This window comes from Eleutherodactylus coqui, chromosome 10 (genome assembly GCF_035609145.1).
Source record: "Eleutherodactylus coqui strain aEleCoq1 chromosome 10, aEleCoq1.hap1, whole genome shotgun sequence".
Lineage (NCBI taxonomy): Eukaryota > Metazoa > Chordata > Amphibia > Anura > Eleutherodactylidae > Eleutherodactylus > Eleutherodactylus coqui.
Genome location: NC_089846.1, coordinates 45,351,421 through 45,365,730, shown reverse-complemented (window position 1 = coordinate 45,365,730; position 14,310 = coordinate 45,351,421). Strand labels below are relative to the sequence as shown.

General features: G+C 43.2%; 1 protein-coding gene across 5 annotated transcripts in view; it reads left to right on the top strand.

The window, feature by feature from the left end:
- Positions 1-902, top strand: part of LOC136580408 (uncharacterized) — a 66,132-nt gene extending 65,230 nt beyond the window's left edge. For all 5 annotated transcript variants that reach the window (XM_066580966.1, XM_066580964.1, XM_066580965.1 and 2 more), the window contains one exon: positions 700-902. The gene's annotated coding sequence lies outside the window, so the exon portion shown is untranslated. The remainder of the gene's footprint in view (positions 1-699) is intronic.
- The last annotated feature ends 13,408 nt before the right edge of the window (positions 903-14,310 follow it).

Here is a 14,310-nt window from a genome sequence, read left to right as displayed (position 1 = left end):
GGTCGGCCTGCAGTGGGTGTGAAGGAGGTGTGACTCAGGCTTGCCCCTGATTGGCTCAGCGCTGAGCCAATCAGAAGCAAGTCTCAGTCACACCCATTCATGAATTCATGAATGGGTGTGACTGAGCTCAGCCTCTGATTGGCTCAGGCTGAGCCAATCAGGGGCAAGCCTGAGTCACACCTCCTTCACACCCACTGCAGGCCGACCGCCGGGATCTCCAGCTGCCGGGAGCAGGTGAGAACATCCTTTTTTTTTATTTTTTCACATTTAAGGATGCATTGCAGGTAAGGGGTTATATATTTAACCCCTTCCCGACAATTAACCCCGCGCACGCCGGCAGCCCATTGCTTTCAATGGAGCGGCTGTATTGCCGCTCCATTGAATTCAATGGGCAAACATCGTTCTTCTCTGCCACAGCTGTTCCAGCTGTGGCAGAGAAGAATGATTTGTCTTCTATATGTCCTCAATGGGGTCGGCGCTGCTGCCGCCGGCCCCGTTGAGCGCATATAGAGAAGAGAACAGGAATCGCAGATCGCAGATAAGTGCGATCTGCGATTTCTGTTCTCTAATTTATCGGACGAGCGCATAAAAAGCGCTCATGTGTCCGATACCATTGCAAAGCAATGGTTTTAAAAAGTCGCCGGACGCATGCGCATGCGCAAATCGCGGCAATAAACGCCCGTGTGACTAAGCCCTAAGGGACACAACATCTTACACTTTATTGTGACTACTTCATGAACATCTAAATTACACTTTTTCTGTCTATGAAATTATAAAGAAAAACATTTCAATCTAAATACTTGTAAATAAACATATTTTTGTATTATACGTTGAGAGATGATAAAATGTACTGCGGATTGGGTTTTGATACGTGTCAAACAATAAAGGAATATGAATGTAAATACGCTGTAAAGCTGCAAAGGTTCAACAAGGTAAGCTATAATAACAGTCATATCTTTCCATTCTATAAATCTTAAATACATACAATTCTAATCCCAATTCTGATTAAATGTGGCACTAAAACTTGTTTAAAAACTAAATTGCAGGGATCTCAAGGACATAAATGATGAAAAGCCAGTGTATATCATTACTTGTGCGGCTGTTACAGTTGTAAGTCAAAGAGATGAAACTGGTCGGGTGTAAAGAGCCCAAGGGGCAGATATGTGATGGTGCAGCGACTGACAGAGAGTGAGGGGGGCAGGATTGTTTCGCAAAGTTTTCTAACAGGAGTCATGGCTTTGCTTCACTCCCTAGGAGAGGTTTGTTCATTAATGCATACCTACGTTTTCTAAAATATTACATGTTCTCCTTAACCGCAGTTTGCATCCTGTCTCATACTTTTAACCCCTTAACGATTAGGGCATTTTGGTCCTAAAGGATCAGGCACTTTTTTAGGCATGTAACCCATGTGGTGGTTTTACTACCCTATTGTTTTTATTTTCAGCTACTAAAACAATTTTTTATTTTAAGTGACATATAGGGCAATTTTTTAAATCTTTTTTCACTCACTGTTTTCAGTTTTTTTAGCTTTATTGGGGGGTAAAAAGCTAAAAACTGATTTAAAAAAAAAAATTGTACTTCTTTATTTTTAAAATTAGTATATTTACGCTAAAATAAAGATAAAGTTTGGGAATGGGTTCCTCATTTTGTTTCAGGTGTATGATATAAAATTTGTATAGTTTTGGATTACAGGGAGTATATGTCAACGGTTTTGCTTGGCATCGGCGTTGGGTAATCTTCTTTTTATTTATATATTTTTATTTTATTCTGTAATTTTCTTTTACCTATTTTTGGTACTATTTTTTTTACCAGCTATGTCCCTCATGATGTTATATAAGACTTCTGGGGGTCATTTACTTTGTCTTTTTTTATTTTTTTATTTTATAGTTTTCCACTGTAGCTGGGGTATCCATAGCAGCCATATCCACAGAAGCCCCAGTTACAGGGAAATACATCGTCTTGTAGTGACGGTAGTCACTGACAGAGCTGTTTAGGGTCTGCTAGGACCCTGCAACTCTGCTGTGAAAGGGGGTACCTGGCGGTCATATGATCGCTAGGCTCAAAAGTGAAAGTAATACTTCCATTTTTCCACTTTTACTCTTTAGCACATATCAATTATTAAGGTCTACCTAGCCTGGGAAGGAGAAGGCAAAAGCTGTTAAAATCCAAAGACCAGGCTTGCTCCTGCTTGATTGCAGAAGCAGAGTCTGTAAGCTTATTTTTGCTATTGGCCGAGATTAAAGCCCAGGACCATGCGCTATATATTTACCACACTTGGTCCTTAAGTGGTTAAGTCCTGATTTTTAGGTGGTCTTCCTTGTTTTTCTACCACCCTGCTGTTTGCAATCTATTTTCAGACAGGGCACGTGTCGCAGCTACCATTCTGGCAGTAGTTCATTGCCTTGCACTTCTTCTCCCTCACTTAGAATCACAGAATAGTAGAGTTGGAAGTGACCTCCAGGGTCATCTGGTCCAAGCCCCTGCTCAGTGCAGGATTCACTAAATCATCCCAGACAGATATTTGTCCAGCCTCTGTTTAAAGACTTCCCTTGAAGGAGAACTAACCACCTCCCGTGGTAACCTGTTCCACTCATTGATCACCCTCACTGTCAGAAAGTTTTTTCTAATATCTAATTTTTGTCTCCTCCCTTTCAGTTTCATCCCGTTGCTTCTAGTCTTTCCTTGTACAAATGAGAATAGGGCTGATCCCTCTGCACTGTAACAGCTCTTCAGATATTTGTAGACAGCTATAAAGTCTCCTCTCAGCCTTCTTTTTTGCAAGCTAAACATTCCCAGATCCTTTAACCGTTTTTCATAGGACATGATTTGCAGTCCGCTCACCATCTTGGTAACTCTTTTAAAGTGGGGTGCCCAGAACTGGAAACAGTATTCCAGATGAGGTCTAACTAAATAAAAAAAAATCTATGGCAGAATTGATGTGTTTTCTCTCCCTGTTATCATAAAAAAAATAATAAAAGTTTTACGATATAGCCTATGTACCCAAAAGTGGCACCGATAAAAACTACAGTTCGCCACGCAATAAACAAGCCCTTATAAGGCCGCGTCGACGGAAAAATTAAAAAGTTATGGCTTTTGAAAAATGGAGATGGAAAAATACCAAAAATCGCTTGGTCCTCAATGCCAAAATAGGCCGTGTCATTAAGGGGTTAAATGCCTCCCTTTCTTCCTTCTTGTAGGGATTGTTAATGATTGTGCTTTGAGAATCTCATTTCACAATATTTCCCAACCTACTTGGACATTTCTGTCCTTAAGAACATCCAGCCATTGTATTCTTGCTATCCTCTTTCTTAGTTTATTAAAATCTGCCTTTCTGAAAGCTAACCTTGAGGTCTGAGTTTTCTCAGGTCTTCCTCCCTTTTTTATCCAAAATTCAAGGATCTTGATTTGTTGGGAATTTCATTTACCTGAGATTCCCAACAAATGTCTGGATAGTTAAAATCTCCCTTAATCAATATGTCATGCTTTTTTGAGAGCTTAGCTATCTGATGTAGAAAGAGCTCATCCATATCTTCTGCTTGTCCAGGTGGCCTATAGTAAATGCCTACAATGGTGACCTTTCTGTTGTTCTCTCCTTGTATTCTTACCCAAACAGTTTCTACAGAACTACCATGCTCTACAGCTTGAATCTCTGTGGAGATGAATGTTTTCCTAACATACAACACAATACCTTCTCCCCTTTTATGTATGTCTGTTTCTTATAAATGAGTTGTATCCTTCAAGCCTTGTATTCCAATCATGTGTATCATTCCACCAGGTTTCTGTGATGCCTATGACATCATATTTCTCTTCCTGTGTTAGGAGCTCCAATTCTCCTTGTTTGTTTCCCATGCTCTGTGCATTTGTATAAAAACATTTTAGTTTGTGATCGGTGTCTCTTCTACTCTCCTTCTAAATTTTTTGTTCTTTCTCTTCGCTTCTAAAAACGAGGTTGCGAAATGTATTAATTAGCTGTATATTTTTACCTGGCCTTTCACTTCCCTTCCCATATTGTTCTAGTTTAAAGCTCTCCTAATGAGTGAAGCAAGGTGCCAACCAAATACATGCTTACCTGTTTTTGTAAGGTGCAGTCCATCATATAGGTAATTCACTCCATGGTCTAGAAATCCAAATCTTTGCTGACGGCACCATCGACGTAGCCAGTTGTTCACCTCTAGAATCCTGTCCATCTTCTTATTCCATGGCCATCCACTAAGAGGATGTATGTGAAGACCACCTGTGCTCCTAGTTACTTTACCTTCTTTCCGAGGTCTTCAAAGTCTCTGCAGATAGTTGCAAGATCCTTTTTTGCAGTGTCATTTGTCCCTACATGTATTAGTAGGAATGGGTTGTGTTCGGTAGGACTGAAGAGTCTTGACAGCCTATCAGACACATCTTTGATTTGTGCACCTGGAAGACAGCACACCTCTCGTGAGGTTATGTCAGGCCTGCAGACAGCAGCCTCTCTTCCTCTCACTAGGGAATCCCCCACAATCACCACTTCCCATACTGCACTGTACTGTCTCTGATCCAATCAGCAGGGAGGCTGTATCTGAATGCCTACATATCTGCTGTAACCAGGACAATTGTAGGAGTTGGGCATTCCGAAAAATTCTGGTCAAATGATTAGTAAATCCAAAGTAATGTGCACATACATAGTGGGACTACAGACATACCTGAGCGGCACCCACTTGGGTATTTCTGTCAGCCCCATTGAAATGAATGGAGCCCCAACAGCACAAGCTCAGCCAGCTCTCCCTTCATGCTTATGTCACTGCAGGGGGAGCAATGACCCCCGCAATAATAGGCAGAACGGGACACAGGAGTCCCATTCTGGATATCATTGGGGGTCTCAGTGGTGAGACACTCACCAATCAGCAAGTTACCCCCTATCCTACAACTTGCAATTTTGGTAGAATCCCTTTAGGACAGCCTTACATGGGCATAATTGCATATACGCTTGTGAGCTATTGCGCCCATATTGGTGCATTTTACTGTACTTAATTGCACTGCTGGGACCGCTAACATTGGCACAGTCCCAGCAGCGCTATCTTTGAGTAGGCAGGACAGCCTACTTAGTAGGCGGGTCAGCTGACTTGGTAGGCTCAGGTGATATCGTTTCGCTCCGCGAAAATGTGCAGTTCCGTGTGTGATTTTATCCAGAAGGGGGCCTACAGTGCGCAATTCTGCCCAAAAATAGACCATATCAAGTTTTTTTCCCCACACTTGAAATGTGCATGGAAAAAAACACATGTGAAGGCCACAAAAGAGCTCGTATGAGGCCGCCCTAAAGAGATGGTTTCACATTTGCCGGAGCATCCATCACAGATCTGGCTAAAAATACTGGAAGGAAACTCCCTGCATGCAGCATTTTTCTTCCTTCCAAAAGTCGGCCTGCTGGGTGAAAAGCAGGCAGACCCCATTATAGTCAATGGAGTCTGCCCGGTGTTATTCCTGAATGGAGCAGGAAAGCGGAATCCCCTACATAGAAGTGAAACCATTCTGAGGGCTCATTCACACAAGCATGAAAATCGCGCAGCGGTTAGCCACGCAAAAAAAAATTGCTGCTAACTGCGCTAAAAATGGTGTGAATTGATGATTTTCCACAAGCTTTATTCACATAAAAATCGCGTATTCACATGATCGGGGGCTGCGTGTTACGTGTTATCCAGCTCCCATAGGAGTCTACGCAAACATTGCGCACCAAAGATAGGTCAGGCCCTATTATTTCATGCAGCAGGGAATCTGAGTTGCTGAATTTCAGTCACTGATGTCCTTTCTTTTTAGATGCAATTTTTTGGGTGCTTAAATTCCTTCGTCTGAACGTTTCCATTGGTTCTAATAGTTGCAATATTTTTGCGCATATTAGTTAGCTGCGCAAATTCCCCCATGTGAAAGAGGCCTAAGTATTGGGGCAGCAAGATATATGTAAGCACTAGCTCCCGGTAGCTGCATGCAGGAGTGTTCAAGCATGAAACAGCAGGAGAAAAAGTTAGGTGACTAAAACAATATTAGGATGGAATGAAGTTCTGTGTTTCCAGATAGTTTGAAAAGTTTGCTATAATTTCATACCAGTCACATGGGGAACCACGGTGCCCCAACTTCAGCACTCAAACAGCACTGCCATCTGTTATAAGCAAAGATGCCCCTGACGTCTTACTTTGTTCAGTGAACGCAGTGCCAGCACTGGGCAGCAGCCCAATTCTCACCTCTATACTGGTAATAGACATCACTGTAGCAGCAGTAGATTACCAGGGAGCGCCCTCTGGTGGCATTTTACCCATAACTTGTATTTCTGCATGAACCTTATAAGGAACAGCTGCATACACTGCAGAATGGCATCTGGAGGGAATTCATGAAAGTGCTTATGTCAGTTTATAAAAGTCGTAGATTTTAGTGAATTGTATATTTGCACCCAAATTTGCAATGTGTGGGCCTTTATATGCCCCACTCCTTATTTTTCTAACACTTCCCACTTCATAAAAAGGGGGTGAGGCTTGCAGACCCATCAAATTTACTAAAATTGATGCGAGAAACTGGCATAAATTATAGCTGAAATCTGCGCTAGTTGACAGCTGATGTAGATTTCAGTCTGACCAGGCTGGCATCACGTTTATGAAGAAGCAGGTGCCTGTTAGGACTCCTTCACACGGGCACATTTGCACATGTTTTTGCTCATACAAAAATTGCACATTCAAAATGCATAAAATAAAAGCATGACTTCAATAGGTTCACTCTTTTTTTGCGTGTGCATTTCTTTTGGGGTTAAAATAATAGAACATGCTTTATTCTGTGTGCATTTGCACGCTGAAGGGCGCCCAATAAAATATCTATTTTTTGAAACCTCACTAGGCTAAATAGTTTTTTAAATCAGGGCAGGGGTGTGTCCCGCGACCGTGGGAAAATGACAGCAAAATGCACAAACACACACAAAAGTGCCTTGTTCATAGTGCAAAGATGTTGCACTAAAGCGTGCGTAATTGTGCATAGGTCCGTGGGAACAAACCCTTTAGAATCCACTGTCTGACATCTAAAGACATTCTGATTGAAGGCTGCACAGCTTCCGATGTCGGAAGATGTCCGGCAGGATATTCTTACTGTATATTACTGGCCGCTCTGTTGTCGGAGCCTGTCCGGCATGTCACATACTGCAGTACTGGCTCTAGCCAGCAGATGGTGCCGTTGTATAATGGCAGAAAGAGAAAAAAACCCCTAGGAAACCCTGAATCCAAAGTTGGATTGCAAAGGGTTAATGATCTTGCCTCACTTCCCTCTAGGGACCCTTTAGTTAGATTGGTGTTAGACAGCATTATGTAAGTTCCCCCCAATGTGTCTAGTACTCTACAGGGCCTTGTTACAGCTACTTGGCCAGTTAACACAATCAGCCGTTACACCAGTTTCAGGCCTATATTCCCATTGGGCACTGGCAGCACCACCTACTCTGTGAACCAGCCCCAGCCAGATTTGATCAATTGCCCTATCAGTATCATATGTCCTGTAGGTACTGTTATACATACAGATGTAACGCCAGTAACGTACCTCGCATTAGTGGGTTACTGCAGTAATAAGTCGCAGCTCAGTGCGACTCCGCATGACTACGCTTTTAGCGTAGAACGGCCACCATTTAAAATAAATGGCAGCAGCCACAATACACAATTAGCGCAACTTGGCTTACAGTTAGCTTGGCGGTCTGCGCTGCAGATGTAGTGCACCATCTGTCAAGGTGAATGGTATGTGGCGACGCAGTGGTAACAGGCGGAAATGGAGGCAGCACATTTAATCAAAAATTTATTTTACTAAACAGAAAACGGTATTCGTAGCAGCACTCCATAGGAGGGTTCATATACTTAAACATTGCATCATAACGTGTTTAATCATTTTCTTACAGCAACACTCACAACACATCTGTGTTTAGTACTTACCTCTCCTCTCAATTCCTCGAAGTGTCAGTAACAAGGCACATGTAGTAGCTTGAAACTAGCAGCTCACTTCTAGATGGTTCAAATACATAGATAAACCAGGCTATCGCTGTCATTTACAACACTTTCCCTTGCACTGACAGTTGCTGGGCCACTGAATCCCACTTCCTCCTGTCATCTCATGTGGCAGCTCAGGTTCTTGCCACACTTACCATAGCATGTACCATAGCTTACCACATCAGCCAGCAGCCTTCAGAACCACCCTTCACAACTCAATTATGCAATGTTGCTTACATATCAGGTACCTTGCTGCACAATTATAACTGCAATACCCATAACTGCAATAACCACAACCACATTACATCATAACCAAATAACTTCACTCTATTATAGAACTATATAGACAATTTACCAAACATAATCCAGACGTGTTCTCTAACTCTTATGCCTTTTGGCCTTGCATTAACTAGAGGGTACCATGACTACACTTTCCATAACCCCCAAACTGGCCAGAGATTTTACATAACACAATCCTGGTTGAAAAAGTGCACTTACAATTGATGTTCAAGAGTAAATTCACCATACCGTGGCTTGCTCTGTTATTTGTCTCCACAGTGGTTGCTATATAGACCTATACATAGCCATCTACTTCTGCCTCTGGGAAACAGCAGGGAGGAAGACTCCCTCCTCTTCCAAGTAATGTAGGGTCCCTGGCTCTGGTGGTCACACTTCATTCTTCTGTGGACGCTTTTCATCGGCTCTTACAGCCACAACAGCAGGCTTTTTCTTCGTCTGCACAGAAGCTGCAGGCCTTTCACTGGCCCTTTTTGGCTTGTGGCCTCTATTCTCGCCCTCTGAGCTTTGGCAGTTTTCCAGCTGCTGTGCTGGTGTCCTGATGCAACCGGCCTCCACCACTTTAAATGCTGCCGGTGTTCTCTCACTGCTGCTATGTCATGCACAGTTGTGCTACAGCTTCTTTTTCCTTTTGTACCACGTCTGGGGTGCTGAGAATGTTTGGGCTGGTTCCAGGGGGACAGGCTTAGTCCTGCTCAATTCCCTGCAGTGAAGCCTGACCTTCCCAGGGCGGTGATGTGCTGGTCGTGTCACCGCCAATGTCACTGAGGGGTGGAGCCTTCTTTCAGTGCTTCTCATTCCCTGCTCCATAGCCTTATCATAAGCGGGTGGGCAGCCTGGTACATGGAGCGCCTGTACTCCTCTCTCCCCTCACTGCTCTCAGGAAGGGGTTGAAGCACTAACGTAACGAAAGAAGATGCAGGAGATGCAGTTGCACCCGGGCCCAGCAGCCTTAGGGGGCCCATAAGGCCTCTCTTCTCCATAAAGGGAGCCCAATATTATGAATAAAGCATTATAGTTGGGGGCCCTGTTACAGGTTTTGAATTGGGGCCCAGGAGCTTCAAGTTACGCCTCTGTGTTAAGGGGTTAAGCGAAGTTGGGGGGCCCCAAGATAAACTTTTGCACTCGGGCCAATGAGCCTTTTGCTACGCCCCTGGGTTGAAGCTTTGTGCAGCACTCAGCCACTTGTCAGAGCGGCTTGGCCATTTTTGGGGCGGTTTTAGATGGAACTATTTGCGCAGTGCATTGTGTGCGCCGAATTAGCGTGCACAATATGCAGAGAATAGAATACATTGATGCCAATTGGTTAATTCACATTAACGATTTTTTGCGTGCATTTTGTGTGCGTACAAAAAAAAAACTACCAGCTCTATTTTCCTACATATTTGTGTACTAAAGGTTCCCATAGAAGTCTATGGGAGGTGTGCAAATGCATGTAAAGGGATGCGTAATAGACTGAGTAAAGCATAAACCAGGACCTCATTAGGCTTTACAGCAATTTAAATCAGGGAGGTAGTGTGTCCCCCGCCCATGTGAACATTCTGTGCCTGCACAAATAGATATAGTAAAGTACCTAGGCACGCTCAAGAAAACCTAATTCACAACGCAATTACATTGCGCTGAGGTGAATGTATTTGCCCATATGCTTGTCTGAAGTTGCCCTATCTGAGTAAGCAGGGAGCGGAGGAGGGGTTCCTTCACCCTCCTCACACGTACATACACACATTTAGCTGTTTTCCTGCACACATTTTTCTCGGAAAATGTTATAATTGGGTGATGTACAGATGTACATCACTAGTTAACATATGCAAATAAGGGAGATGGAACAATACCTCTGTAGCGCCACCTATTGGATGGCAGCATTCCTGCAAATCAATGTCCAACCCTTTATACAGGTCTTTATAACAATGATTGAGAATTGAAAACTAAGCCAGAATCCATACACAGACAGCTGTTTCATGGGCAATGAAGGCACGGAAAAGGAATCTTCTGTTTTTCTTAGAAAAGGAAGACATACCGTCATCAGCTGTGATAATAATAACAAACACCCACATAACACATAGACAATACAAGAGTACAAGTCTGTCAGATGTCCAAAAATGAATGCATTAGTATAGAATCTGTAACACTAAACACTGACAATGACCCCCTGTGTAACAATCTAGATCTGCGTAACAGAGGAGCCTGAGGCACAACGGATCACTCCCCCTCCTGCCTACTTCCAACCACCTAATAACCACTGGCCACAACTATGGCCATTCTGTCTTCATACCAGTGTTCTTGTGTTGCTGTTGGTTCTGGCACGCTGTGATGTAAAGCTATTATCATTGGCATAATCAATAAAAACCTGTAAATGTATCAAGTCCTTAGAACATCCTGCCTTTGTAGAGGACAGGCTCCAATGTACTATAGTTAAAAGGGGAATTCCTATCTCACAAAGTGATGGCATATTGCTAGGACATGCCCAGGAGTGCCTCAACCCTTTCTGCTGCCTGAGGGGAAGTGCGAAATAGCACCCCCACACACAAAAATACTCGTTTTATAAGCATTGAGAGCACTAATAAACAAGAATCCCAACACATATTTGACCATTGAGACTTGTCTGAAGTCACAGAATAATAGTTCTCCTAGTAGTGGCTCCAGTAGTAATATTGACCCTGTTAGAGGTCCCAGTAGTAATAATGACTCCATTGGTGGCCCCAATAGTAATACTGTCCCCTTCAGTGGCCCCAGTAGTAATAGTGACCCCCATAGTGGCCAAAGTAGTAATATTACTCTCATTAGTCACGCATGTAGTAATAGTCTGGTGGTTGCAGCTGCTGTAATCAGACTGTAACCCATGACCTCGCCGTCAGGAATCTGCATGCAGGAATGCAGACCCCGGGGTGGCCCGATTACAGCATGGTGGACACCAAACTGGAGCGCTAAAGGTGGAGTGAGCTAAGCAGCTAGCAGCTGACAATTATTTTGTACCGGCCATTAGTATGGCCAAAAAAACATAAATACTGGCCTTTATTACCTGCTGGGCCAGTTACTTACCCAAGTAAGTGCACCCTGTTTGAATTTTTTGGTTTTACATAGCAGGATGTAATTTTAAAAAAAAACGACAGCATTGGTCGACAATCAGGGTGATGTCACTGTTTCAGCCCTGGTCCTTGTCATCATCTCGCCAGTGTCTGGTTAATGAGTATAAGATGTAGCTCTTGGGTTTTCTGCAATTTCTCTGAGCATTGCATGGTCTGCTTTGGGGGAAATTTGCTGGGATGTTCACTCCTGGGAAGATTCTCAAGTGTTTTGAATGTTTTCCACATGTAAATAATATTTTACACTGTATAATGCTAGACTCCAAATAGTTTGGGAATGGCCTTATAAGCCTTCCCAGATTAATGGGCAGCAACAATTGCTTTTCAAAGATCATTGCTGATGTCTTTCTTCCTTGGTGCTATATTAACACATGCCTGAATGCTCCAGACCAGCAAACTGTCCAAACATCTGATTTTGTAGAGGTGATCACACTTACTGATAGTCAGTTTATGAAGGATACTTGATTAACAGCACCTGGTTGCTACTTATTCTCCTAATTCCTAAGGAAGCAGTAATGTGTGCTTAATTTTTCAAACACTGTTTCTGCCTTTTGGCCTAGTTTTAGATAAATAATGACATGGTGTAATTTTTCATGTGTTGTTGTTGAACTAGGGTTCTAATTACCTAATTTTAAGACCTTCTAAGGACCAGATGTTTTTTATTATATACTGACACGTAAAACAATAGAATAGAGGGTGTCGTTTTTCTCAATACTGTATCTTTTATGACTATTGATATGCTCCATATTATGGACTATTATTTGCTCTAATTGCTGGTGCCAGGAAACATAATTGAGTGAACTCGATATATGATGAGTCTGCAGCATGAACTCTTAGGGCTCTTTCACATGGGTACTGCAATTTTCATCCGCCCGCGTCACAACCGCATCACAGCCAAAAATCGCATGAATGCCCATTCAGACAGCTGGGCTACAGAATATATACGTTGCAGGCCAGAATACCGTCGGGTGGGAGGAGAGAGTTTAGCTCTACTAAACTTCCTCCCTCCCCCTCTCTTCCCCTTGCCGGCAAGGGGAGCGGGTGGGACAGGGCAGGAGCTTAGCTGTGATTGGTTCATCAAGCGCTGCAGTGATTGGCTGAGCCACGGCACTGAAGAAGCAATCAGAGCTAGCACTTTCTAGAGGTGGGATTTTTGAACCCCCTGACCAGGAAGCGCTGGCTGAAGACTACGAACAAGTTCTGTCGAATTGCCAGAGAAAAACTGCTAAGTAATGTATTGTCTTTTTGTTTTTTTATGCAGCCAGGGCTTATATTCAGGGTAGGGCTTATATTTCAACCCCCCAAAAAATCCTGGCAAAAGTGCGCCACAAAATCACAGTAATATCGCACAGAACACAGCTGCGAAATTGCTGCGATTTTCTTGCAGTGATATAGCTGTCATAGTTTAGCATTATGGTACCAAAACCGAGCACGCTAAAAAAAAATACGGTACCAAAATCAATACCATTACATAAATACTGTATCAGAGCTACAGTATACGCAATACATATATACAGTGCTAGAACCAAGTCCAGTAATTGAATGTGGTTCCAGAAATGAGAACAATAGAAGGATGAATTATGAAGTCAGTGGACCTCTTGCTGCGTGGCACAGTTCTTCTGACAGCAGTGCCCGGCCATTCTCAGGATCGGTGTCGGTCCTGGGGGTCGGAACACCACTGATTATAGAATAATGGTAAATAATTTTTGAGAATAAGGCCTCAATCACGCAAGCGTGGTTTTAGCGCAGAATAAGCACATAAAAAATTGCGCATAGCTCAAGCGAAAATCGGTGAATCGAGGAATTTGCCGCACAGAAGGGCTGAACTTCATTCACGCAAAAATCGCTCATTCACTCGAGGGAATGGGCGCGACTAACAGCACAGTCTTCTCCATATTTGCGAAAAGGTATTTTGGGTGGAACATCTCAGGATAATAAGCCTTGTGCAAAACACAAGATACAAATGTCTGCCATACTTGACCCGCTATGCAATAAGGGTATTTATAGTGAAACGCCCCTAGAGGCGAAGCTGCGTGCAGAATTACACTTACTGGCGAAAGAACGTTTTGCGTGGGGAAAAGCAACATTTACAGATGCAAACAAAGGGGATCGTAGTAGGCAGCCGTGAAAACACCTGATGAATATAGCGCCAAAACTATTCTCGCTGTGCGGCTTTCTGGCGAATAGAAAAACATCTCACGCGCTCGCTTCTAACACCCTTCTCCATGGTTTGCATTGGCAATTAAACGCCTAATTAAGGTGGGGTGAAATCTTGTTAGAGCGTGGTTCACAGCAAAACTCCCTCCTCCTCCCTTTTTGTCCTGCCCCCATAGGAGTCTATGGAAACTCCTGCGCATTTCGCACCAAAGATGGGTCAGGTTCTATCTCTTCTCACATCACGGACCTTAGATGCGGACTTTGTAGCCGCATGTCCTATCTTTGGAAGGTGTCAGTTTTTAGCGCGTCTAAGATTCCTTCATCTGAACGTCTCTATAAAAAAATCATTGGTTCTATTAGAAGCAATTTTTTCACGTGCCTAAAACCACGCCTGTGTGAACGAGGCCTAAGGATAAAGACATGCAGTTAGTTCTGGAATGAGTGAAAAGCTTGCTGACAGACAAGCCACTAATAGCTGAGCTGTTCGGATATAATAGACTCGGTAGAAGTGCATCCTGGGACAGTGTGTTCTTTCTGAATTATAATACCATATAATCGCGGTTGTACAGCCTATCAGGGTGTAAATCATAGGAGGAAGCAGGCGGTAATAGGAAATAGGAGCTCAATGTTCTGCGGAGGAGAAGGGACTATAATACAGGCTGGAAGTAATGCATTTTATGGAGAACGTATCTAAACAGAACTATATCTAAGGGTGGCTTCACACGAGCGTGTTTTTGTGCGTGCATACTCGCTCACAAAAACACGCGTATATTAGCCCCAAACGCATTCCCTATGGTGTG